Raw genomic sequence first — 24573 nt, forward strand, 5'->3', positions numbered from 1 at the left:
GAATGGTTGTCTGTCTCTATGTGTTGGCCCTATGATGGACTGGCGACCTGTCCAGGGTGAACCCTGCCTCCCACCTGAAGCCTGCTGGGATAGACTCCAGCCCGCTGTGACCCTTAACAGGATAGAGTGGAAGAAAATCGATGGATGGATGGATGGATGGATGGATGGACAGACATGTGTGTGTGTATATATATATATACACACACACACACACACACACATATATATATATACACATATATATGTATATATATACATATATATGTGTGTATATATATGTATATATATACATATATATATACATATATATACACACACATTTTTGAAGTCAAGATTAATTTCACTGTGTTTAGGCAAAATAGTTGATGTATAGGTATGTGCTTGTTTTGTGTATTTTGTGGGTAGACAAGGAATAAAGAAAACTAAATGAGGATGAAGCGCAAGAAGAAAATTTCAAAATAAAATCAAGATTGATTTATTCAATATGTACCAACCGATGACGGCGGGTAGTCCACACTCCCAAATCTGATTTTAAATATGTGCGAGAGATGATTTCATACAGAGGCTTGATCAAATGTGACTCTGAAAATAAACACAAACATAGAGGCGGCTATCTTCAGGCGATTGCTGTTAGGCAACAAAAACTGCGGATAAAGCCACAGCTGAGAATGAGGAATCAGCATGGCTTACATGATTTGTAGTGTGGGCTGGAGATGAGTTGGCAATAAAGTTTTATTGTCTCAAACTGGGCTGGTGCCAGCTGCTGCTCCAAGATAACGCACCATCTGTTTGGTGATGTTTTCTCATTCAACATTCCACCACCATTCCATTCATACTAGTACAACAGGATTCCAGTCATAAATATTGAATGTTTGATATTTATGATTCCATATCATGGACACTCCAATCCATTTGGTGGCATTATTATTATGTGTGTAAACCCACACACAACAGGATCCTTTTGGATAATTTGATTGTGTCGATGTGCTAGTATGAACTATTCTAAAGTTTCCCCAGCCTTAAACTATTACTAGATGCTGTATCAGGTAAATGTATGATGAGCAGGTAATATGCTGATGTCTTAAGTATTCCATCCATCCATCCATCCATTTTCTTCTGCTTGTCCTGTTAAGGGTCGGGGGGGCTGGAGCCTATCCCAGCAGCTTTTGTGTGAGAGGCGGGGTTCACCCTGGACAGGTCACCAGTCCATCACAGGACCAACACACAGAGACAGACAACCATTCACACTCACAGTCACACCTACGGTCAATTTAGAGTATCAATCAGCCTCGTCCCCTCTTGATGTCTTTGGACTGTGGAGGAAGCTGGAGTACCAGAGAGAACCCACACAGGGACAGGGAGAACATGGAGACTCCACACAGGAAGATCCGGGACTCAAACACAGAACCTTCTTGCTGTGAGGAAACAGTGCTAACCACTGCACCACCGTGCCGCCCTATCTTAAGTATTATTTGGTACAAAATGTATTCATTTATTTGATAAGAAAAATGAAATCATAATCACAGGTTACAAATATAAACATGCTTGGTTATGTTATATGGCTAACTTTAATCCGTAGCCCCTTAGCTGGCAGCAATACTAAAAAACAAACACAAATGTATAAGGTGCAAAAGAAAAAAGTTACAAACTAGGTAGGTTTGGAGGTAATGGCCTTAAACTACACATGTATCTAAACTGATGAAGCTACAAAAGTGAAGCTGGTCACTTTCTCTACTAAAGGACATGGGGAGATTCAGCCAGGAGATGCTGACAAACATTCTGATAAGTGGCCATTTTGTGAAGGAGGAGCAGATTTGAATCTTCAAATCTTGCTTGAAGAAGCTGGCAGATTCGTTCCATTTCAATAAACCATCAAAACTATCACAAATTCATCTCCATCGGTGGATGAACACAAACTTGTCAGAAAGGCTGCCTTCAAAGAAGACCGGCCTGAACAAGACTTTATTAGCTACTGGCTCTGAAGCCCTTATGAGCCAAAGCACAGTTGGAGATCCTACAGCGGAGTTACTCTGATCATTTCAAAGTCTAGACATACATAAGAGGTTATTATCAAACTCTCTCCATCAAGACCCCAGCTGACTCTAAACTACCAGCGTGATGAGATCAAGCAGCCCTCTATAAACATAATGATGTCTGAACTGTAGTGTCAGTCTGCATCACAGTTGCTTTTTTTGGCCTTTCCTTGACTATTTTGATTTGATTTCTGTGCTAGTGCTCTGTAACACCATATTCTTATGCATTTGTATATCAAATCTGTGATATAACAAAGTGTTTGACCTTCAACTTGTGAAAAATGACCACAAATAAACACATCATGTTACCAAACTTACTGTAAATATGACCAAAAAAAAAGGGTGCTTGTTGCTCACGTTACATGCGCTCGTCAACATGGTCAACATATTTTGATGCATTCTTAAGTATCTCATCAAGTCGGTGGACAACTCAACGGCTTCAGGTGGACTTCAGGTGATACTCAGGCTACTTTTCCTTTTTGTTTTTGCGACATTTCAACAGTTCACTTGGAACTCACTTGGCAATCAAATGGAAACAAAACTGTGGAGGGTGGAAAAACAACAAGGAGAAAACCAGAATACATCGCATTCAAGAAGCTTCCATTAAATGTCACTGAAATCCTGACATCTTAACAAATGACACAGTACAAGCTGAAAGAATTTCACATTCAGACATTTGTATGCATTTCCAGCTACGGTTTCTAGTGTGCAACATAAAGGTTTCCTGTGTCATTTACTCACAATGTTTACTCCCAATAGTGGAAAAGCGCTCCTCTGCTGCTGCCATATTATAGTCAGATTTGTGTTGACTGTGTGAGACAGTGCTTTTCTCTCAAGACTTATCTTAGTGTGTGAGAGTTATTTACATGAGCGTGGCAGTGACACAATTGTGACTGCTTCCTAGATGCTGAATCCATCTGCGAGTTAAATTTATGAATCCTTTAATACGGTTTATATCTGTTGGCATTGGTGCTGACGACGTTTTCAGAATACCGGCGTGTCTCTCCTGGCTGCATCACTGTCTCTAGGGTGCTGCCATAATCAGAACTAACAAAGGCCCACAGACTATAATCCTCATTGATTAGAAACCAGAGATCAAAGGCTTCCTCTGCTGTCACTCTCACCTCTTGTCTCCTCTTCCCTTACGCGGCCCCTTTCTTCCATTAGCCTCTCTAATCTCTGGAGAGACGAATCTCTGTATAAAACCGGCTATTGCCTCTCTTTGTCTTTCTCGGTTCCTCACTGTCTGAACTTGTAACGGGTTCAGGGTTCACCTTCCCTATTTAGAACTTCAACGCGTTCAATATGCCTGAAGAATTATTTGTTCCGCAGACAGGTATCTGTAGCTTGTTACTACATGAGTGGTACAGGGGAGTACGCTCACAGCAGTGAAAATGAACACTCTGAGAGTAGATGGGTCACAGGTGGTGAAATCATACACCATTCATTAGCTACTTTCTCTAAAGCTGCAGTCCATTAACAGCCTTATTTTCCCACAGACATGAATGACACCTGACACCTGCATATATTTATACATACGGCTGTCAAGCAATTAAAATATCTCAGATTATGTACTTTTTCCCAACGAAAGAATTCTTTAAGAGGACATATTTCAGTGTTCTTACAAGTGTGAAATATCTGTTGGACTTACATGCACCTCAATACAAGCAATCGCCACATATTGACTTGATTAATGTTATATTTCCACTATTTGTTGGATGGAGGAATACTGATAGATTTACTAAATCCAGTGGTACAGCCGTGGCCCAAAAGGGTGCAGGTTCGATCCCCAGGAGTGGCAGGATAACTCCAGAAGAAGAAAAAGAATGACTTGAGGTGCCCTTGAGCAAGGCTTTTAACCCCGACAACTATGGTAGTGCTGCTCAGTGACAGCAGATCAGAATAGTTGCACTCAGCGGCTTCCAGGTATGAAGCAGATGAGGGGGCAAGCATCAGTGATCCTACCCTGAATAAATAAGGGTTAAAATAATATTAATAATCATAACACCTCCGATAACAGGGGAGGAAATCTCATTTGCAGCTGAAGGTGCTGCAACAAATGGGAGTTTTTCAACAGCACTCTTTTCAATTGAAGAGTTTTGGTGAGAGAATCTGCCGGTGCAGAGGATGTGGAGTGTGAAGCACCATTCCGATGCTTCTTTCATGGTTGAAGCTGCAGGTGTTGTTGTTTGCACTCCCATAGCGACTCCATGGTATTTCTGGATGTGTGTTGGGAGATTAGTGTGTATTTTGCATATACCAGGTTATAAAACCCCAACTCATACTTCACTCTTGCTGTTTATGGATTTTGTTTAGTGTTGAAATATTTCTGCACTGTCAACTTTTGAGGGAATGAAGAGGAAAGACAGGTGCGGGCAGGGGAGCGCTTGTTTTGTTTTAACAAGGGAGCGGGCGTCATGTCACTCACAAAGAGGTGCAGGGGAGAGGACAGGAAATAATGTAGAGGAAGGCAGTTTGCTGATGCCAAAAATGAAAACAGTTTACCCACACACACTCCAAGTGCCTGCTTCTCCTGTCAGGGCATGGGCTGTATATCTCCATTAGACCATCAAAACACAGCTTGTTATCATCGTGGCATTAATGTGAGAAAAAAAGTGTTGTTAAGAAGAATCTTGCATTAATTCATTATCTAATTATCGCAAATGTCAATACCTATAAACAAACCACTAGGAGCCAGCGGAGACAAAGCTTTTCTTTCTTAATAACACAACATGACGCTATACCAACATAATGTGTTTCTTTTATCAATGCTTCCTGCCCTTTAAAAAAAAAAGAAATTAGTATTCCCGAAGTGAAAGGTTGCATTTCATTATTGGTATCTACTTGTTAAATATGCATACAATAATACTGCCACAGCAAAAATAGTTGGAAAAGCAATAAACCGGGACCATCCGCTGAGAGCTCCTTGTCATAATCTTGTTTAGACAACAAAAACTATTAAAGCTCCGGACACTTCCTGAGGACACCTCCTGATGATTTCACTGTTCAAATTTATGTGGGCTGGCTTACTCGTCCGTCGAGTAAATAACAGTAGGTCATGCACCTTTTTTGTAAGGGCTCTGCAGGAGAATTTAAATAAGTGATACCCTCGCTGTTTAACCCGTGCATAATAAGACAGAGCGGTGCAGCCTACTCTCACATCACAGGGTGCAGATGAAACACTTGTATCATACCCAACTGCATTTACAACCCCCCCACCTATTATTCCAAGCACTGGCTTTGCCCAAATCTCTCCTTATATATGCAAATGTTCCTGAAAACCAAGAAATACATAAATTTAAATGTAGTGTTACGTGGTGTAGATAGCTCTGTTTGGGCGCCTCCACCTTACTGGAGCCAATAAACAAAAACAGAGCAGTAGGATTTTGTTTGTGCTGGAGCCAGAAAGGTGTTGGTTGGCATGTTGAAAGAATGAATGATTTCATTTCCCATCTGCAATCTATTTTTTATGAAGCCGAACTTTTGACCTACAGCACCCGCATGAAATATTTATAAATTAAACTGAAATTTAACTTGCTGGCGAGTAAAATTATGTGCCAGGTAGGTTACTAGTTGTTGACTACAGACATCTTTAAAACAAATCATGTAAATACAAGCTTGAGTACACAAATTCAAACCTGCATGTGAAAGCATCAAGTATGATCTTCACATGTAATTAACTGTGGGTAAATGTAGCTAGTAGTTCGTTTACAACTTTTGCATTGTTTGTAGTGCATTGCTGTTTTAAGAGTTTGTTTTTAATTGCTGCATGGTATGAATATTAAAAATTATAATGCAGATGCAAGCTGTACGGGCGGCTCTGCTATTCAGTATAACATACGATTCAAAAATTAAAGTTAGTCCCCTTTACACTTTTAACACCACAGATTAGCATGTGTGTGTGTGTGTGTGTGTGTGTGTGTGTGTGTGTGTGTGTGACAGCGGAGAAGTGACAATCCATTTGTGTTCATATTAGGAGGGGGACCAGTGGTGATGAATAAACACATGGAAATTAGCCTGCGATGAGCGCTAATTGTCTGATTACACGTGCTTCAGGTTGATAGATGCAAAATAAGCCCGTGCAAGGAAATCTGTGTTTAAGGAACATTAGACCATTAAATTAAACATTACAATACAGCCAAAGGGGTATCGTTAATGCATCTACACGTGTAGGATCGTGTGTGTGTGTGTGTGTGTGTGTGTGTGTGTGTGTGTGTGTGTGTGTGTGTGTGTGCAGTACCTTTTTTTACAACTACTTTGTTCTCCTGTTGTCAGACTCGTGTTGCCTCTGTGTTCACCTGTCCAGGAGTGGACAGATATTACATTAGCATTACACCAATTACACATTTAAATTCTACGGCGTTCCATGGAAAGAATTTGAAATGCCAATTACTTGGAGGCAAAGACAAATGATGTCACACCTCTAACGAGAGCTATTTATTACTCTCACACACTGCATGGAATAAACTGTAATGTATAAAAACCACAGGTAGACAAATACACAAGCGCATCCATTTGCTTTCTCCTGGCAGTGTGTATACAAGGACGCTAAAATCCCCAAAAGAGCTACTTTTTGGGGGGGGGAATTAGTAATGCAAGTCAGCAGTTACAGTCCCAGAGTAAAGCCCTGCCTCCAGTGGGGCACAGCAGGGAAACCCCAGGCAGCTGCACATGCATCCATATACACAGAAACTAAGGAGCACACGCCAGCTCACACAGGAAAAAGAACGTTCATGCTCCCCTGTTGTGAAAGACCAGGGAAATATTGAGGTTTTTTTTATCAATATGTGTGAAAGAAGAACTCGTTTGCTTTTCTCATCTGGTCTGCTGCTGAGGGTTTTGGGTTTTTTTGTTTGCAGCACACTTCCTGCGGCATTTCCCTCAAACAAAAAAACCAAGCCCTTGCTGCTCTTTCTCACCCTCTGAGAGATAAAATTAAACACTTTGCTCACTGGGTTGTTTTCAGCTCAGAGGAATTTGTAACTTCACTACAAATGTTGTCATTTTCACCTGCATTTTCTGCAGGATGGAAGTTTGACTAAATAAACAGAGGAACTGCAACTTCAGGAATCATAGCCTGAGTAAACGATCGCCGTCTGTCCTCTTCATCAGAGCAATCACTACGCAAATAAAGTATGCAGTGCATCCCGGAGTACACGGCATAAATGCAGTACTCCATGTGGTCAATGAAGTCTATAACTAATTAGCATGCTGTGACATATTCTGGTGAAATGACACATCTGAATACTTTCTGATCACACGCCTCTTACTAATGCATGATAATACCTCACCTTTCAAAACATCTACGTGTTAACACTACCAAGAAGATTCATACCAACGGATCAGCCATGTTGAAAATCAGAGTTTATGGCTAAAATGTAGCGATGTCAGTGAAATGAAACGCTCTGGCCGCCATGGTCATGGTCTGCCAATCCAACGAGGAATAAGAGATTCCTGTCAGGCGTTTCTGTGGCATAAATTTCCCCGTTCGTCAAGACAAAAACCCTCAACGCGCTTGTCATGTTCCATCAGCAGACAAAAGTTTTACGAGCTGATGCATCCGCAAATACACACACTTGTGTGATATACAGAGACGTGGACTGTCAAACTCAAAATTCTATTTCAATTCACAAACAAACATCAGAATAGATGTCCCAGAATCCTTTGTGTTAATATGTACCCACAGTGAAACACGCAGTATTATTTCTGTCCTACTGTGAGAGATGAAAGTTTCATGTTCATTCCTTCGCGCTTTGCTGTCGATGCAGAATACTTACAAAAAAAAAACTACAACCCTCAGCAGGAATAAAAAGTGTAAGACAAATTACATAAATGTGTGAAATAAATTTTTGTATTCACACATCTTTGGTTTGAGCCAAAGCAAATGATGGTAGAACGTTTTAGAGCAACATTTGGGAAGGAATCGCGGTAAACCAATCCCATGAAATCCTCCAGATATTCCAATCCATGCAGCATGGTGAGGAGGAGGAGGAGGAAGGGATTTAGTGTCCACTACTTGTTCCACAACTCCCATCTGTTGTGCTTTTCTGGCCACATTTGTAAGCAACAGGTTCAATACAATTAGAAATGTAATAAAATCACCCAACTGCGTGTGACAAATAACGAGATAAAGTGGTTGTTTTTTTGTTTTTGTTTTTAATCTTTTAAAATTTGTAACAATAAACAGCTTTTTGTTGTTGTTGTTTTTAAATGAGCACTTTCTTTTAGTTTTATAATTTGGAAAACAACCTGTTTCGATCTAGGGTGAAAGGTAAGGTGGATGTCGGTGAATTAATTCACGTAAGTGGATAACAACTAACTAGTTAGCATGCACCATCTGACATCGCAAATGTGTCTAGGGACTATTTGATATGCAGCTCTCTGGAAAAATACTTGAGTTTAAATACGGCCCCAGGCAGCCGCTCACGTGGCCGTACATCCTGTACTCCTACTGGTCAGTGGTGTTAATCAGCAGGTAATAAATGCTGCAATTTAAATACATATTGGGTTTTTTTTTTCTCGAAACCAGATTGCATTTTGGTCGTTGCATTGTAAAGTATCTCAGTTTTTCCAACGAGAACAGTTGTTTATTTTCCTCCGCTGGAGCCGCGTGTGACGTTTTTCTTTTAACATCTGTTTTTGCCGAGAAACATCAGGGAGCACGTAGCTTTAGTTGTTCCTGCTGAATATAAATGTCTGCTACAGATGTGATTCTGTAATTGTATGATGATCAAACCACTGTGTATCTCATTAAATCACATAAAAGCAATGTGGATATTTTATTCCCCCATATTTCCCCGCAAAATTAATCTAAAATAGGCTTCAGTTTTTCTGTTGGTTTGGTGGAGCAGAGAAAAAGGCATCAGTGTGCTTCTTTGTAGTCAGACATGGAGAATAATGAGTCTCTGTTAACAGACTTCATATGCAAACTGGAATCACACTGATACGTTAACAAACATATAGGAGTTTTACGGTAAATGACATTGATTTTTGCAACGAACCAAACACTGTCAAACTGACACTTTACATTTTAAAGAGATTTTCTCACAATCTCCATCCGTTAAAAAAAAAAAAGATGTGTTAAGAGGTCGTGGTAACTTTTGACCCACAAATCCTAATCAAATCATAATTGAGTCGAATTGGAGCCAAATGTGAGGACGCTTATTAAAGGCATTCCTGAGGTGTCGCATTCTCAAGACTGTATATTATTGTCTTTCTTTAACCTGGACTGAAGCCTACAGCTGCCAGACGCAGCACATAAATCATAATGGCTTATTGAATTGAGAAAGTACAAAATATCTAGAATGATAGATAGTTGGTATTTAGTCAGGATGGCACACAGCCACTTGTGAATTGTGTGTGGGTGAGAGAAAAAAAAATGTATATATATATATATATATATATATATATATGCATGCAGAGACGGGGTTTATAAAGCTCTGTCTCAATTTGATGTCAGCATGCTTTGTTGGTACGGCTGGTAAACAAACGGTGCTGAAGAAAAAAAAGTTGCAAAAATATACTGTATATCTGATAATTACATTGCATTTCACCATACCTGTTAATATCACATACCCCCTTGGAAAGACAAATGGGTACATATAATTAATTAAATAAAATGACAAGAAAATTATGATTTAAATTTGTCAAATAAACTAATAAAAAGTATTATTTATTGTTTATCTACAAATTAGATCCTCACGTAGTCTCCATTGCTGTATCTTGGTCGAGGAAGCTCTCACTCTCTCTCTCTCTCTCTCTCTCTGGACTTGAATCAGACTCGTCTCCTAATGTATGTTTTTTTTTCTTTTATCAGTGGACGATCCTATTTCCGTTGTGTTGATGCAGCAGATGGATTTCCTCACACTAACCATCCATCAGCTGCCACACCAAAACCCTCCTCTGCCACTCTTTACACCAATGAAAAATGGGTTTCACAGAATCTCTTTTCCTCCAGAAAATATAGGTTGTTTACCAAGTCATCAAGCAGCTTTCATCACACAGTTCGACTCGATTTTTTTGCATAGATAAAGTTTATGAAAGGCATGTGAACGACAAAGGTTTCTGCGAGTTCATCAGATGTGTTTATTAAAGTGTCAGTCAGCTTTAAAAAAAAGTACAGGCCTGTACAGTATGATAACAGCTGACTTGTCCAGACATATTTTCACTGAACTGAGTTCAATTCTGAGAACGTCTCACAAATTTCAATTATTTAGTGCAAAATTATTTGCATAATGATTATCGAAACATTCCCAACTCTACCAACTAGGCTAGTAAAAGACAAATGTTCTTTTCTCTTTCCACAAAGGTAATTAGTCAGTAGTTTACATTTTGTAGATCCCTTTCAAATATCTGACTTGAATTTAGAAATTGCTCCACATTCCCAGAAAAAATAATGAAGCCAACAAGAGTAGGGACACTTTAACAGTGTTAGAGGGTTAGTGAGCTCATTTATGTGAGAGATAGAGCGAGAGAGAGCCGCTGAAAATGAGGTATCTGTTATCTTCACAGAGCAGGAAATGAAATTCAAAGTTTACTACATTTACAAGAAGCTGCTGTTGCGTAAAGTCTGTTTGAAATAAAACTTTAAACACATCTAGGAAAACTCAAGGAGTCTTCACTCCTAAGAGAGAAAAAAAAGAATGTTTGGTGAAGATACTTCATATCCCCTTCATGGCCCTTCTGGCCAGAATATGACAGGAGGAAGGGGAGGGGCTTGTCTCCTAGATACCCAACCAAACCCCTTGTTCCCGGCGCTCCAATCCAACGTCTAGAGGCACCAGAGGGCCAAACGCCATCATGTCTGGGTGCACAACATCCCTGGCAAGCGCAGCTCGCTGAGGTTAGCCACCTCCTTCAGGAACTGCACATTGACGATGACCATGTCCAGCACAACTGCATAACACACAAGTCGCAATGACAAGATGAGTGCGCACCGTCAAAGCACCTGCAAAAAAAAAATGAAATCCAATTTGGCGCCGTCACTGCAACTCACCACCAGTTAGTGTGTCAACATGTCTAAGACTGCCAATTATTTCTACCCATCAAATCCTCAAATATCTTTCCTAAATGCTATTTGGCATCAGAAACACAAGCAGAAACACAAACAAAAAGGCAGACATACAAATCTTCAGAGTCACTGGGCCTTAATGTCAGACAATTAACTGTGACCATAATCGATCCAACCGAGACAGAAAGACATATAAAGAAACAGAGACAAGCTGACAAGCAGCCTGAGAGAAAGTCAAAAGGAGAACAAGCCGAACAAGTAAATAAGTGGGAAAGTTGATGGTGCAGATCCACAGCCTGTGTGATGAATCTGCAGGTCAAAGAGGGAGAGAAGACTAATTTAAAGCCTTTAGATCAGTGTTTTAGCTTTGCTGCTAGACAAAGTAGAAAACATTGGAGAGGAAATCAATAAGATGAAGAAGACGGGTGCTAATGGCAGACCCATATTAATCCAGGAGGAAAGAGTTAGTTAAATCGCTAAATGAAGAGTTTTCACAAGATTAACAAATATTTATCACACGGTCAAAACTGACCTTTATTTTCTTTTTAATGTTACTACCCCCATCCTTTAACCCAGGACAAAGTCTTTATTTTAGAATCCAGGACCAAGAGCTTTGTCTGCCCCTGTGACAGTTGCCATTTTCACAAGACGACTAAAAGTGCAATTCACTGTCTGCAACTTGTCAAGCAGGCAAACACAGCAGTGGCATGCAGTATCAAATCTCCTGAGAGTGATGATAAACACTGCCAATCTGCTAAAAGCTGTTAGCATGTCAGCACCAGCTACCTCGGCCCACTAGCTAGCGAGCTAACCGGGCATGTTTTTATGCTTTATGCACGCCGTATTGATTTGTTTTTCACCTGATAGCATTGTCACTAGAAACCACCGTAAAACACACACCTTTATGTCAAATATAAATATGACATAAAATGGTAGAAAGAAAAAAGTTTGAAGTCATTTAAGTTGTCTTCTATGCAGGTGAATAGTCGAAGGAAACAAAACTTTACAAGAATCTGGGAAATGTCAGATGTTTGTGTTCTTCACAACTATTATTGTCTCTCCTGCTGCTTCAATGAACACCTGCATCAATCAGAGGGGCGTGCGAAGGAGTCATGAGTTCAAATAAGGTGCCTGTCATGTATCAAGGCTTCAACCTTCACAAAACTGATGGAGAAAATCACACAGGCGGTTGAATGTGAGAGGCTGTATGTAGAGATTTTATTTTCCTACTTAGGTTACAATTGAAATAATCACAGAAAACAAATCCTAGTCACAGAAAACCAATATAATTCTTAATAAATGCAGAATCAATAAGATGGCAGCCTTCCTTTGGAAAATAAAAATGAGGCAATTTGTTTTTCATCATGCATTATAACTGGCATATGGATAAAAAATGTTTATGTATAGTAAATTATATTTTTTTGATCAATCGCAACAACGCTGGCTACGTTGCGGCTTTGTTGTGAGCGTTTACACAGAGCTGTTGCTCTCACTTGACATTTTCTGCATCTAATAAATGTTTTGTCATTTCAATTATCAGCTGGGCACACTGATTTATTAAAAATGGCAATATAAGATGATAGTGTGCACAAGCAGGGCAATCTGCTACAGTCCTTGCCCTTTCTAACAAACACATTTATATTAATCATTATCAAATCAATTCATAAAGACTGTAAAACAAACTTCAGACAAATGTCATAACCCAGCTTCCAAAAGTTGTAGCACTTGTGACTGACTAACTAATAAATTAGTCCCGCGGTTGGCAAGGATTCACAAATGCCATCTTAACTCAATATTGATTGCAGCCCCACGGAGTTAGACCGCATCAATTTGTCAGTTTCCTCATCACAACATATATTGAGTGGTATGAAACATTTGTTGTGATAGAAAAGGCGAAATCAACCACCAACATTTATAGGTACTTTCTCTTCATTTTAAACCAGTTTCAGTGTTTTTGGTTATTGTTTGTCTGCAGGTGAGCTGTGTGCACGTACGTCCTTCCTCCACCGATTCAGCGTCATGGCTTAAATGGATAAAACATTTGACATTTAACTCTGCATATATTTATCTCTCAAACATTCACCCAAACGTGCATAACAAGTACATAATTAAACAAAATACATTTTAAGGCTGATATATATATATATATATATATATATATATATATATATATATATATATATATATATATATATATATATATATATATATATATATATATATATATATAAAAAGAGTGCAAGGATTGGGAAGGTTGATTAGTATCCTAGTTATTGTAATCTTCTAATTCAAAGTGTAACATCACGTGAGATAGTTCACTTCTCAGTTCCCTTAGGAAGTCGGTCTTTTATTAGGCAATACCTTGTGATTGTAGTTCAGGAACGTATACACTAAATCTCAGTTTGATATGTTTCTGTACATTAATATTACCGGGTTTTAACTCACTGTTCTGGAGATAAAAATAAATGTAAAATAAGATAGCGCATGTATGCCTAGCTCTTATAAAGTAAAGGTAGTGAAATTACCATGAAAATAGCCTCACGGGGTTATTAATTCATGTCATGCCTAAAACACCGAAGCAAAATCAGACATCAAACGTTCTTTTTTTTGGGCAACAGCAGGTATTCCCGCCCGTGTTATAAATAATGCATGTGCTTCTTACTCCTTAAGTTAAATATATTGCAACACCATGCAAGAAAAGGTATGTATGTGTGTATATATATATATATATATATATATATATATATAAAAAATCCCATATACTTAAATCTGATCACACTGTTTGCAAAGAAACAGCCACACACACTCAACATATAAGACGCCTGATATGACAGATCTCTCGCTCCCTCTCTCTACCGGCCTTTGGAGACCGCTCGTGGAGGTCGGGGTTGGAGGTCTGGCTGTGGATATCCTGGAGAATGACCAGGATTGTGAAGGGAGCGTGAGAGAGTGGTGGAGAGCAACACTCAATCAATTTCTATTGAATCCCAATCCAGCGGGAGCATGATAAGCGATACCGACCCGACCGTTTTTATCGTTAAGGGGGGGGGGGGGGGGGGGGGGGAGTCAATTGGGTTTACACTGAGGCTGCTTTGACTTCCTCAGTACTGCAACACTGTCTGATCATACACATACAACAGCTGATTTTTATTTATTTTTTTATTTTATTTTATTTTTTTTACACACCATGAGAACCTTGGTATGTTCATAAAAATATATATTGGAGGCTGATGTCTTGTTGCGGAAGGCTACAGGAAGCGTTTTGTCTCCACTGTCACCAGCAGTGACTCAACAGAATTTCAATACAGCTCTCAAAAGCAATAGGGAGCAATCAGCCGTACCTGGAGGAGATAGATGATGCCGGGTTCACAGAAAAGCCCGGGCCATTATCAGAGACAGCAATCAGCCATGCTATCATTTATTCTCACTGCTATCATCAGTTTAGCAATATTGTAGCATCATGGCACTCACTACTTGTTTTAAAGACAGCTTTTATCTTCAGGCGGTAAGTCTGCAGGGCACAGATGCAGGTAGCCTGAATCTTTTAATTCTTTATTGTTGTTGTTGGCGTTTTTTTCAATTCACACGTCCTTGTTTATACTATATACGTTTAGCGCTTCATTGCCGTTGGATGAGACAGCAAACGGACAAAGCTGTCAGGGAAATGTTTTATTATTATTTATTATGACGTGTATGCAGACAATATTCTTCAAAACCTTGAAATAGAAATTGTACGCGTAAAAAGGTTTCTGTTTAGCGCCGCTTTTTAAAGAACTTCTCATCACACAGAATTCATCAGTCTTTTAAGAGTTACAATACGCCTCACCGTCAGGGAATAATAACGAGGCTAAGTGCTCACAAATGCAGGCAAAATGTCGTTTGCATGCAAAGACAACAAGACCATGTGAACAGGTACAAATGTACAAACTCCAACTCTACTAGCAGTTAGTTGATGGGAATGAATTTGAAATTATTAAATACGGTCTATGGATGCGTGGTTAATCATATTCCAATTGGGGCAAAATTAAAAACTGCTGCTCTAATGGCAGTGTGATATTAAAATAGCGAATAAAAGAATTTTGCAAAACATTTTAGGTAGTTTAATAACTAAAAAATGGAAATGAAGGTTATAATGAGGATTACCTTGTAGAACAGTGACTGGAAGAAAGACTGGCAAAGAGATGGAGAGAAGGTACGGAAAACTACTTTCACCCTAAATCAGAGTTGGACTGAATTCATTGCAACTTGAAAGGGAAGGAAAAGAAAAAAACATTCAGAGAAATTAAAAAAGTAGTGCGGCGTCCGCCAATCATGACGCGGTTGCTTTTATTCCATTGTGCTGCACAGTTTGAACAATAAGCAGGTGAATAAAACTGTAGACAGCAGTTAATGGTGATGGTGCAGTTAAAGTGACAGTTCATCGAAATGTGACAATAGAGTTTAGAACCGGAACTCTTAGTTTGGTAGCTTTCTTTTGTTGTTGTTGTTGATTACTGAGAAGACCTCAGATTATACCGGATGATGCATTTGAGAGTTTGTTAATGGACGTCTTTATGGCGTTTTGCTGTTGTTAGGCTTTGGTCTCTGTCAGAGTCTAGCAACAGGTCTGAGACTCGGCCTTTTCTGAAATCTGGAGTGACCAAGGAATCAAGTGGGGTAAAAGAACTTCTTCACTAATTCAATACATCTAACAGCAAGTTAATCTCTTTTGGGTGAAGTATCTCTTTAAAGTGCATGCCTGTCTTATTTTCAGAGTAGTAAATTGAGGTTTATGATTCCTGTACGTAAGCCTCTATAAACAGAGTCTGAAATGACTTCATATTTACATCCTCAGTAAACTTTATCCTTGTCTTTAGAATAATTTCCTGCCTGCCAATGAGCAAAACTGCTTTTGCAAAGCAAGGAAGTGCATTGATAAAAGTTTTTCTATTACCTCAGTTATTCAAGCAAGACCGCTGAATCAATTTTGCATGTTTCATTGATTCCATGGAAACTTTCCATTGGTTTAAAAGTCATCTGCTTGAATACAGATTAATACTTGTCACCAGCAAGCCAATAAAGCTTTATATAAGAAATGTATAAAGCGGTGCTGAATCAATATCATATCCAACATGTATAAGTTATGAAATTTATATGCACTTTTTTTTAAAAACATGTAGAATTGCAGTAATTCTAGGGGGAAAAAATGGTTCCAAAACTAAAATATGTATTAAGATGAGTTATATTGTGTAAAATAATGCTATCATGCATCATCCTGCGACACACACACACACACACACACACACACACACTCGCTGCCTGTAACAATATTAAAGTACAAAGCCTTATCTTTGAGTACTTTTCCAACTTAACAGTACTCAGCAGTTGGACACTGTCTCTTTATCTCCTCCTTTCAAATGAGGTTAGATTTTTCTGTCCTTTTTCAGCTTTGAGAACAATCAATGCTTATTTGGTTTTGTTTTAGCTCTGCTGTAAGTGCTCAGTGGTGCCACCAGCTCTTTGTTTCTTCAGGGAATGAGGACAGTATGTCCCCTCATCCTAATTTTAATGGCAAACAGAAATCCTTGAGGGAGCACAGGGACGACAGTAGTTAAGCGCGGTCTGTGTGGCGCCCTCTAATGTCCTGCAGTTTGATAGATACTAATAATGAAACTAACAAACTGCTGTGCATTTAATCAGCGGTCACAATTTAGTGAAATCCCCAGCTGAGCTAATGTTACCCGTTACCTGGCAACATTGTTTGTATACGATAGCGAGGTGAGGCTGATGATGAAAGGGAACGAACAAAAACCCTTTGATGCACAGCGGTGGACGCTCGAAATGTAACTGAGGGGAATATTTTCAAGAGCATAGTATTTAAATGTTGAAATGTTGTGTATGACAACAGTCACTACAAGCCAACCAGAAGCACAAAAAAAAAAATTATTATTACTGTACAAGCCATGCAGTGACTCAGGTGCCTGCAACTATTTTGAAATTGTACCAACGATTTAGTAATAAAATCAAATCAAGCCAAATGCCATCTTCTAGAAAAACACGGATGAAAACGTCGAGGTGTTTTCCCCGTCTCGCGTGCATGCTGTTCTACCCTGAGTCGCTCACACAGATTGCCCGTTTCTGTGTTGTCATCTTGTTTCAGTGATATCACCGTGAACAGAGATCAAGAGTGTTTTAGCATTGATTCTTTGGCTTTGTTATGACACTAAATTGTGGGATGGTGCACTCTACTAAATGAACACACACTCTGTTCTCATACACTGATACAGTATGACAGATAGCTAGAAGCACGGCACTTGATACAAGATCATTTGTTATTTTCAGACTATTGATTTTTTTTTTTTGAGTTATGCAATGAAACAAATCTCTCTCAGAAGCATCTAAACAACAATGATTTTTTTTTTCAACACGCTCTTTCGTTCATTGCATTCTAATATGATCGATATGGGTTCTGAAAATGCTGACTGCACAGAAATGCAGTGTCTTTATCCCCGAGGGGAATACAGAATTAGTGGGGAAAACAAAAAAAACATGACAAGGACTGTGAAATGACATTGTTTATATGTGGGATTCCTGAGACAGAGGACGCCTACAGTTCGGCTGAATATCATCCATCATCCACACATCTTAAAAAGAGATGAATATATCATTCTATTTTTAGGAAGGCATTTCTACATTGTGAGGTTGCGCTATATGCTGCCATTTTGCAGCAAAAATGGCCCGCTTGATAAGTAAGGCACTGAATTATCCTATCAGTGGGGAACGTCATTTATAGACGGGGTCACAAGTAATGGAAAGTCATTTACACCGGGGGCTGTTTTCCATGGAGGGTAGCGACACACCGCCAGCTCAACTAGGACAAATGGCAGGCCTGCTGTCCAAATCACTAACCAAGACTTAAGTAGCCCCAGTTGAGGCTTGGAATGCCTTTCCCTTAACAGCCTGCAGAGTGAAAGCACATTTGCAATCCATTAATCAAACATGGGCGGAGATATGATTTAGGGCTCATGTCCAAAACAGCAGGAACCTGAAGAAGAAAGAACTAGAACAAAAGCCTGCTGGTTCTTGCTGCTGGGAATGGTGGGAATGGTGATGGTGATGATGGAGTAGGGCAGGGCCATTTTGTTGAAAATATTTATCCCTGTTAAATGTTATATTTTGTGTACCTCATTTTGTTGATGACTGGAAGAAGAGATATTTCCCTAATCCTGAGAAAGTATCTTAACCAGAGATTTGACACGACATAAAACATGATTTTCAACAATTATTTCGTTTTGGAAGATACTATTGCTGCCAGATCCGTCTATGCTCGGGGCAGCAGTGCATCACAGGTCAATAGTACAACTCAAAAGGATGTCAAGAAGAAACCTTAAAAGCGCTGCAAAACAGCCAACACACCCGAGGCCATTTACCATCCAAAAAAATGATTGAGACCCTTTCAAAAATGTGTTTCATGAACTGTGAACTAGGAAAAAAAAAAAAGAATAAAAAAAAATCAAGCAACTGCATCAAGATAACTTGAACAGAAGGAACTCAGAGAGCTCGTGTCGCTTATAATGTGCAGTTTATGTGAGGACAATCTGGGTTTGGATGTAATAAGCTCAGCCAAAGTGATGTCCCGACTTAGTGTGGGCATTTTAGGAACAATGCAAATGGATTATACACTATTTATATCATGACTAGGATTCATTTCATTTCAGTCCTGATGTCTGCAGTAAATGCCCTTCCAGTGCATCGCTGTCTAACAAGGAAAGAGAAAAATCTGTCAAGACCAAGAAGACCCTAAGGACATGAGGCTTTGCTTTTCCACCTAAATTTAGCTGAAGTATAACTTGGCCGTCTGAATTTTAAAACCAAAGCTCCATCATTGCTGAACACTAAGATTGATTGCAAGACAAATTAACAGTTGTTGCAGTGAAAGAGTGGTTTGTAGACTTCTGAACTGATGCAAGTCTAATTAGTTTTCTTGTGCTTCACAAATGATGATGACAGCAGTGCCTGGTGATGCATTAACATTCTACCGGGCACTTTAATTAGCAACAATAATTAAATAGCTTACCTTAACTCTTTTGACCTCAAAGTTCAGGGTGTGGATGCCACAAGCAAAAAAACAAACAAACAAAAAAAACCCTTACATGACTTACTAACGCCACAATCTGCATGACAAACACTAATCTAACTATAAATTATAAATTTGTACCGTTTTTCCATTGTTAAAGCAGGATTCACATAGATTTGTTTCAAGCAGTCAAGCTTGACATTCATTATCTTTTTAAACTATCCCGTGTGACATTAAAAGCGAAAAATTAAAGCTTCATTTAAATTTATAAAGTATATAGTTTTTACTAGATATTGTGAGCCTCTTAACAGTTAAGCAGTTAAGCAAGTAATTGCTTTTTCATGGACTCAGATTTGGAATTTCTATCATGTGGTGAGACTAACGGATCCCAATCACATGGATAGCAATTAAACTCTTCAGTAAACTTCTGACAAGGTTCAGTTCCAAGGGAATCACCGGAGTTACAGTGATCCATACTTAATTTCCTCTCCCAACGTTGAGGATTCTTCACTGTAGATCCTGACTCTCAGGACTCCTCTTTAGTAAAATATCAATAGTGCTCTTTTCAAAGACTCTTTTCCAGGAACTTAGAAATAAAGTGACGTATTCTAATTGAGAATTAACGAGACGATACCAGACCAAACAAAAAAAATGTCTGAGTAAAGCAGACCTGCTCACCTGCATGTGTTTGGCATAGCAGATGTGCATCAAAATAGAAAAGAGAAGATGTTCTGTAACATTTTTGATTTAAATAAATAACTTCAGTTATCAGGCTCGTCTTCCGTAGAACCAGCTCCCAACCGGTCAAAGCGGATGGCCGATCCCATTGAGCCTGGATCTGCTCCACGTTCCTGCCTGTTAAAAGGAAGGTTTCATCTCGACTGTCTTTAGAAGTGCTTGTTCTCTGAGAAGTATTTGGTGTAAATTAACTGACGGAGCGAGATGCTAGACCTGCTCTACTAACAGTATAAAGTGTCATAAGATAACTTTGGCTATATTTGGTGCTATAAAAATAAAACTGACTTGACTTAATAAGTCACTAAAGCAGTTCATACGTATGATCGCTGGCGTGAACAAGTGTGATATAGAATATAGAAATACAGGTAATTTTATTCTAAAAAGGAATTTCTATGTTCCTAAAGCTACAGAAAATAGAGTTTGTGTTAGGTGTGTGACAGCAGAGCTGCACCAGAGTCAGGAAGGATCCAAACAATCCCTTTTGATTTCCTACTGTTTCCATTTTTCCATCAGTCTGGGTTAGCCTCTGACGGCTTCCATACGGTGACCTGTCCACCAGCAAGCGTAGATTGCATTACTCGTCTGGTCACAGCAGATGGTTTGCTGCTAACAACTTGTCGCTCTTCTCTGACCCTTGTTTATGTGTGTGTGTGTTCCAGGGTATGACCCCAAGTGACTTGTTTCCAATAAGGAAATGAAATCCAATGTGGGAACCCCCAACCCCCCACCTTCGGCGAGCCATTTTCCTTTATTACTTCACCTGCACTTCCTGGAGCCACTGGGTGTGCTCCCACGCTGCAACCAACTCCCGGACAACCATCGGCAGCATCTGTCTTGTGGACAGAAGTGCTGAGTGGCTATTACTTCTCAGTAGACCACATAAAAACCACAGCAATTAAATGCTATTGGGCCGTTCAACTTTGTCTTCTTGGAGGGGGGGGTGAAGGAGAAAGAGAAGAAAGGAAAAGGTGAAAAGATCGACGTCCAATGATGCAGCTTAACAGAATGAATGATCTTTACGTCAGGGAAAGTTAGAAAGCGGAATTAAAGAGCGTACGGCTACAGCTCAAGACATACAGTAGCTGTTCTCAAGGGGCCCTGAGGAATATTTAGGATAAATTACTGGAAGAAATATTCACAATTATGTTTTAGTCCATTTACAATCAACTGAAACATCAATAAAAGGGTATCTTATAATGAGTCCTTTACAGTATGTCTACATAGGAGGTCATTTTCCATTGGGGTCCAACATGTTTTATAGCAGACAAGATCTTAACTTGATCTCTCCTCTGTTGTTATGGGACAATAGGTGAGGCAGTGAGTGATAAAAGTGTTGGGTTTCTTCGCTACAGGAGGACACTATAGACCCCACTGCTACCATTGACAGCTTTAGATGTTTGGGTGGACAGGAATAAATCCAGAAGTAGAAAGAAAAGAGGCGGTGGTCTTGCTGCTTTATTATCAACAGATGGGGCCACCTCGGGCACATTAGCATGGAGGAACATTTGGTGCAAACTTTACATCCACAATATTTACAGCTGAGTTGACAATGATGCGATTCCCCCCTTGAACCGCAACCGCGCGTGGTGTGATCCACTCTACTACACCCTCTTCTCGTCTCTCTCGCTGTCTTCTATCTGAAACTGCATTTTCAGCAACTGTAAGCAACAAAGAAATTTCCCTGTGGCTGAGAGGATCAATACAGTTTCTTTTCTGGGTCTAATTAATAATGCGTCTTTGCAACTGCTTACTAATTGAAAAAATAAATAAACTGACAAATGTTGGACCATGTAGGTATCAGCCGACAGGCCACGGCGGATGCTTAGAGAAGAAGTCGTGTGACCTCTCCAGATCAACACCAGATCATACACACTGGTTCTTTAACGAATGTGCAGTGAAGAGTCAAAGTAGACTGCAGCATGGGAGGACCTCAGTTTTAACTAGATTTGGAAGGATCCTGCTACAGCTGCATCATATTTCTAGCCTTCAGAGAGAAGCTTCAATCAGATTCTGTGCCTGCTTAGCGGAGGAACTGTGTATTTTTTAAGTCTTTTCCAAAAAAATAACAACAATGTCCAAAACAGGACAGTTACAACGCAGGTGCAGGATGTATGACACATGCCCTTTACTGAACATGCAGAGGTACTACAGGAGGGGTTTTTTGTTTTTTATATAAACCGATTTAGGAGATGAATATAGAATTATACATGAGATCAACACAAAAAAAACGATGTTGGCTGGAAACTGACGAGGATCCTCAAGGGAACATCGGTAAAACTAATTGTAAAATGTTTAATGAGCATGTAGTTGATCGTAAATTCTAACAGCAGCACCTGCAGCATCCCTCCTCACGCACCACAGGTTCAGCAGCCCGTCACATGCGGAATGTCTATGGAGACGAATTGCACGTCTGTTAGTTTGTTGAAGTGCATTTGACGGCACTGACGATGTCCAGATCAAGAGTTTCATGTTCAGTACAGGACTGAGGTTTCCCTGAGGAGTTTGATCTATGAGCGAAAAGCACACAATAAAACCCCTCTCAGAGCAGAATTGTAGCAAGCAGGTAAAACGCAAAACTTTTTAAATTTTAAACGACTGTGATTTTTTTGCTTTTTTACTCATGTGAAACAGACTTTATCAACTTGTTGGTGAGAAACGGCAAAGAGGAGGTGTGGGGTGAAGAGGAGGTGTGCACAGCTCTCTGCTGCCCTGAGATCTTAACCATTTTATATGGTGAAAAGTAAGAGAGAAATCAATGCGGCAGTTCACTGTTGAGATTGTGGCAGAACACAACAATTCAAGTCACTGTATAGAACACACAGCACACCTCTGTCTTTGCTCCGCTGACCGTACTGTCAATCCTGCAGCACCTACAAATTGAAAAATCAGCACCGCGTGCTCTTTTGTTGTTGAGCGTGAATACGTGTACCGTGTGTGCTGGTGGTTGTTCCGTGCTACAAACTAGATTCACTGCTGCTGTAAAGATATTTCTATGCTTTCGTTTATACTCCTGTTTTATATTTCAGGCGTATAGGCAGGCTGTTATTTAGTGAAATGTGCCGACAACTGAAGTCGCAAAAACCTTTGTTTACTAACGTCACCGTTAAGTGTGGAGGTTATGTCTGAACTGTGGGGACCTCTTAACTCTCCATTTTTGTTTTATATCCTATCTTTCTAGTCTGTTTGTCTTGCTTGAACCATGTTGTAGTTACTTTCTGGTTTATTATTGAAATCGCTTCTCTCTTCTTTCTTCATTTGCTCTTCTTCCTGTTTTCAACTGCTCTCCCTCATATTTTGTGATCTTATTAGCTCCACAGTCCTGCCAGCCCACACCGCTTCCTAGCGTCCCCATCTCTTGTGTTCTCCTGTCTGGTGTGTTATTAGCTCTGTTGGTATTTATTTTAGAATAATGTCACTGTCGGATCCTCTGTTCAGTCTCCTGCTATCTGAGTGATTTCCAGTATCTTTTTACTCCATTTAGATTTCAAAGTTATAGCCTCTCTTTTCAATTTCACTCACTAAATATGTATTTCTTCGATTCTTGCCTGATTCTGTTCTTTGCATTGGGGTCCACCTGTAATCACCACCACGTTAACACAACATTAAGTTTGTGTGTGGCATATCTCTGTCGAACCTCAACTTTGGTTTTCGCAGATGTAGCTGTGTTTGCCGGGGTGTTTGTGTGTAGTGACAAACTTGTTACCACGGTTACAGTCAATCTCGTCACTGATGTTGCTGCCACAATGGAGGGTGGCTCCCATTCATCAGGGTCTGTCTATTCATGTTCCACGCAACTGCATATAAAAGCTTTCAACGTTTCAGTTATCAGGATGAGGATGTAGGTACACTACACAAAAAGCATGAAGAGCAGTGAACCAACACCGAAAATTACAAATGACCGTCTGTCTCATTACCAAACCAATCCCATTACGTATTTTTTAGAAGCCTAATATAAATGCAGCACTGTGTGGCCCTCTCTCTTTTACAATCACTCACTCTATCCATCTCTCCTCTTGTCTCTTGTTATGCCTCCTGTTCTTTCTGTCTGCCTATCTAACAACTTTGTTGCCCCTCTTTCACTCTCTGTCATTTTGCCTTTCTGTAAGTCTCCATCTCTCTCTCTCTCTCTCTCTCTCTCCCTCTATTTTACTTTCTCCCTCTGCTGACCAGACAGACATTCTCTAGTGAAAGTTAAAGAAAGACTATTGCATTATTCAAACCTCTTTCAGGAACAAGAGGCGGGTCCATTTGCAGAGACAACAATCCAAAAGACCACAGTAAAACAGGTAAGGGGCTGCGGCAAGATGAGTTAAACAAATGTGACTAGAGCAGTTCTCTTTGACACACAGCTTAGCTTATTAATACGTATTCAACCCCACTAAAACGGAGTGGATGTATCAAATTATAAAGGCTGAATTCAGACCACATCAGGTGCTGCAGCAGAGAGACAGGTTAAATCTGCGCCCCCGGTCAAATTCTGAAGAAACATAACTTAAGGTCAAATAATTTGCAGGACAGACGCCATGTACAGTTTCCCCAGGGACTGATCACTGAGGTCTGGGTTCAGTTTATGCAGCTGAGCAGCAACAGCAATCACCTTCCTTCAGGTTTTGTTCATTTGTTTTGAGGCCAAGCACAAGAAATGTTCTTCCTTTCATTTGTTGTTATTGTTGTTTTGGGGTTGGCAAACAGTTCATTGTGTATGTCTCAAAAATAGGCTACATTAGTGACACACC

General features: G+C 39.7%; 1 protein-coding gene across 4 annotated transcripts in view; it reads right to left on the bottom strand.

Annotated features, from left to right (window-relative positions):
• Positions 1-24573, bottom strand: part of tnr (tenascin R (restrictin, janusin)) — a 158235-nt gene that overhangs the window by 79561 nt on the left and 54101 nt on the right. Inside the window, exon 3 of one of the 4 annotated variants that reach the window (XM_086203625.1) lies at positions 6274-6331. The exons of the other annotated variants lie outside the window; for them this stretch is intronic. The gene's annotated coding sequence lies outside the window, so the exon portion shown is untranslated. The remainder of the gene's footprint in view (positions 1-6273; positions 6332-24573) is intronic. 4 annotated transcript variants of the gene reach the window in all.

The sequence above is a fragment of the Aulostomus chinensis genome, chromosome 5 (assembly GCF_037954235.1).
Source record: "Aulostomus chinensis isolate RoL2024-O1b breed Wild chromosome 5, RoL_Achi_v1.0, whole genome shotgun sequence".
In the NCBI taxonomy this organism is placed as follows: Eukaryota; Metazoa; Chordata; class Actinopteri; order Syngnathiformes; family Aulostomidae; genus Aulostomus; species Aulostomus chinensis.